This window comes from Sinocyclocheilus rhinocerous, unplaced genomic scaffold (genome assembly GCF_001515625.1).
Source record: "Sinocyclocheilus rhinocerous isolate Xijiao unplaced genomic scaffold, SAMN03320098_v1.1 scaffold1149, whole genome shotgun sequence".
NCBI classification, from domain to species: Eukaryota; Metazoa; Chordata; class Actinopteri; order Cypriniformes; family Cyprinidae; genus Sinocyclocheilus; species Sinocyclocheilus rhinocerous.
In genome coordinates, this window is record NW_015664180.1 from 662,126 (window position 1) to 666,240 (window position 4,115).

Below are 4,115 nucleotides of genomic sequence, written 5' to 3' on the forward strand. Positions count from 1 at the left end.
GGTTTTGCTAAACTAAAACAATACAAGACGAAGCCATTAGCTAAATCGACATTTAAAAGGTACACTCTAAAAAATGCTGGGTTAAAAAGGGACAAACAACCCAACCGCTGGGTCAAAACAACCCAATAGCTGGGTTTGTCCCTTTTTAACCCAGCATTTTTTAGAGTGTACTATAATTTAAAAACCTGTAATATTAAGTTAATATATATTAAAAACACAAAACAACACAAAGTTTACATTTTGGCGGTTGCAATGTTGTGGCATCTTGAAACTCGTTTATTTTTATATGTGAGTGATGACACATTGACCGTTCCAAACGGAGATGTGTCTGGAGTGGTTTAATGTGGAATCTACCTAAACATATCTATGGAAGAAAAGCCATAGAGGATTGGAATGACAGTAGAAGCATTTATTACAACAGGAAGTAAAACAGATAGCAACAGTAAAGGGAGAAGCAGGAAACTGCATCCCTAAAATAACCAGCCGCTGCTGTACAATGGCCATTTCAGCTACATTCATCTGCCACGTTAAGCCAAAACTCAAAGCACCACACCACTGCAGCTGCTTGCAGTAACGGCAAAGTATTTTTATTGGTATAGGAGTTACGCATGCACTGGACTATAAGTGTGAGAGGCCCTTCACCCCTGTTCACATCCTATCTGTCCTACATAGTATGCGAGATAACAATCATAAATCATAATATGCTGAAAATAGTACACCAAAAGCATGAGTATGGGATTTTTACAAATATTTTAACTAATATTAAAAAAAAAAAGTAATATATATTTGCATAATATATTTGAGCAACAAATCAGCATATTAGAAAGATTTCTGAAGGATCATGTGACACTTTAGACTGGAGTAATGATGCTGAAAATTCAGCTTTGCATCACAGGAATAATTTGATTAAAATTGTAATAATATTTCACAATATTACTGTTTTTACTGTATTTCTGAGCAAATAAATGTGCCCTGGTGAACACAAGAGACTTCTTTCAAAGAAGTAAAAAAGAAAATACCTCTCGGTTTTGCTGAAGGCCTCCTTTAAAGACATAAAGTCACAAAGAGACTACATAACTGAATCATAATCAGTGTCTGTCCAGAATACTCTACTGAGACTCCTTAAAGTGTCCAAAGTCCAAAGTATTTGGCACCTTTTTAAAAAAAAAAAACAGATAACAATGCACACACCGCAAAGCTGTCTCTGCTCCTAATGGCTTCAGCCAGCTTTAGATGTGGGAGTTTTTTTAAACACACTTCAACACCCTCACACACCTCAGCCTGAGCATTAAAACCTCTAAGATGGCTTTGTTTGGGTGGCAGCTGTGAAAAATGGTTAGAGAACAGTGAAGAGACAGGGGAATTCTGGGGCAGCAGAAGAAAAACATCCTTTGTCTTCTTTTTCAAGGAAAAAAGACTGACTGACCTTTCCGAGATGTGGAAGTGCCTGAGTGACACGCTTTATTTGAAGCAACAAACCTTGGTGGAGGGCAGCAAAAGGGCACCTGGACGTGTTTGAGCTCCGTCCGGTGAGACCATCTGCATTACTGAGAACAGTGAGAACAGCTTGCAGCAAAATAAAGTCGTGATAGGGACACTCGATGTGGCGAAGGCAAGGGTCTTCCCATGGCACTTAGAGGAGGTCACCTTGACGCGCGTGTGTGTTTTCCTTCAGGGTGCTAAACCCTGTTAAAATGCTTTCAAGGTGATAAAGTGGCCACAGAAAATTGAGAAGCATCGAGAAGTCACGTTTGTGCGTTTATCATGCTCAATGCTAGATGGCTTGTTGCATATGGTGACATGACACTGTGTTGGGTAATCTGAGTCACTAGGGGGCACTGTGTGTTAATTAACATTAATCATAAAGAGATAATTGTAGCTCCAGTCTGAAGCATCTTTGAACTGTAGCTAGCCAAGCTACATGCTAATCATAACTTAAAGCAGCTAAACAACAAATAGTTAGGTACAAGTCACTAACAAAAGATAGCTAACTACATTGAATGCGTTTTTTTAAATCAGATGACATTTAGCACTGAAAAAATTAGATAAAATTCCACACGGGAGTTAGCTTGTTAGCATGTAGCTTGCTACTATGCTTGTCGTTGTCAGGCCACCGTAAAATCACCATAAAAACACTGGTTCCACTATAGCTGGAGGCTAACTAGTCAGTCTGGCAGGTAGTTGTGCAGCATTAAATATTTTTACCTTGTTACTACCATAGCTAGCAGTCACACCACTGAAAATGGTACTCAGCATTGGTTTCATTAAGGTTGGAGGGCTAACAGGCTTGTTTGATAATATGATCAAGAATGGCACAGCACTGATTAAAATTTTTGAGTACTTAATTATAATCAATATTAAGACCTGCAGTTAAAGATTTAGCAACAAAAAAGACTAAAATATGTGCAATTGTAGCTCAGTTTTTAAGCTTAGTTACAGTTGAGTTCAAAAGTTTACATCCCCTTCAGAATCTGCCAAATGTTAATTATTTTACCAAAATAAGAGGGATCATACAAAATTCATTTTTTATTACTGACCTGAATAAGATATTTCACATAAAAGATGTTTACATATAGTCCACAAGAAAAAATGGTAACACTTTACATTAAGGTTCTCATTTAGAACGTTCGGTGACGTCACATAACTGCCAAATTCAAACTGTGCTTTCGCGCTTTAGCTGGAGCTGAGCCAGAGAGAGAAGTGCACTGCGCTTTGTCATTTTATCACAACTGCAGTATCTTTAACCACACAATGTTTATTTTAGGTTTCAGACATTTAAATACACATAAGTACTAGTAAAACAATACATTTACAGTTTGTAAAATACACACATATGTCTATGGAAGCAACAATAACAATCCATTCAAATTTTAGATAGTATATAAAACTATTCATATCAGATACACATAGTGTAACTATAAAGTTCACTCTATTCTTCACCCAGTTCACCGGCCACTTATTACTTGTATTTCGGGAGAAACTGATGAATTCACATGCTGTTAGGTTTCAGACATTTAAATACACATAAGTACTAGTAAAACAATACATTTACAGTTTGTAAAATACACACATATGTCTATGGAAGCAACAATAACAATCCATTCAAATTTTATTTGCCGATGTGTTTTATTCATATCAGATACACATAGTGTAACTATAAAGTTCACTCTATTCTTCACCCAGTTCAACGGCCACTTATTACTTGTATTTCGGGAGAAACTGATGAATTCACATGCTGTAAATCCAACTGACAGGACTCTCTGAATTGCAGGGCGAACAAACATGGCGGCGCCCATCTCACATTACAGATCACGATCAAGATCATTTAGAAAGGTTTTTAAACGACAAAACACACTCATTTACACATATTTGTGAATCGGAATATCAGATTGTTCATGACATGGTATGCAAGTTTGTGAATATTTTAAATAATAAAGGAAAAGCTTAATAAAAGCGATCCATCTGTCATACAGTGTTATTGTAGCCGCGGTGTGTCACGTGACAAGCATGACGCGTCTCCATGGAAACAGTAAGGGGAAACGGTCTAAAATAACGGTCGCTTTAAAAAAAACTCACTCTGGGGGGACCGCTAGAATATTTTAAACTCACCAGTGAAAGGGTTAATACTTATTTCACTCAAAACTAGATTCCTGATTTATTTCATGTTGCAGAAAAAAATTTACTTTTATAGTGAGACTTAAGGGTGTGTGTTTTATGGTTCTCTCATTTATATCTCATGACTCGTGTCACTTTTTGTACAATGTTTCTTACCAGAATCTACTCTGTACCTTACCCATGATACGCTGCAAAAGTTCATGATGCCTATCCACAGCAATGATTAGAAACTGATATATTTTGTTTATCAAGATGAAATTATCAAACTTTATTTTGGGGCGGAAAAAGTAATAAAAGCACAACCATGACTTGATGAAATATCAATAATGAAAATTTTAATTCCAATATTAGTTACCTCTGAACCTTAATGTAAATAATTTATGAATGAGTTATAAACGTTAATAACGTCTAAAGTGAACCTTAATGTAAAGTGAACAGCTGTGAACCATTTATTAATTAGTTATAAACGTTAATAACCTGTGAAAGTGAACCTTAATGTA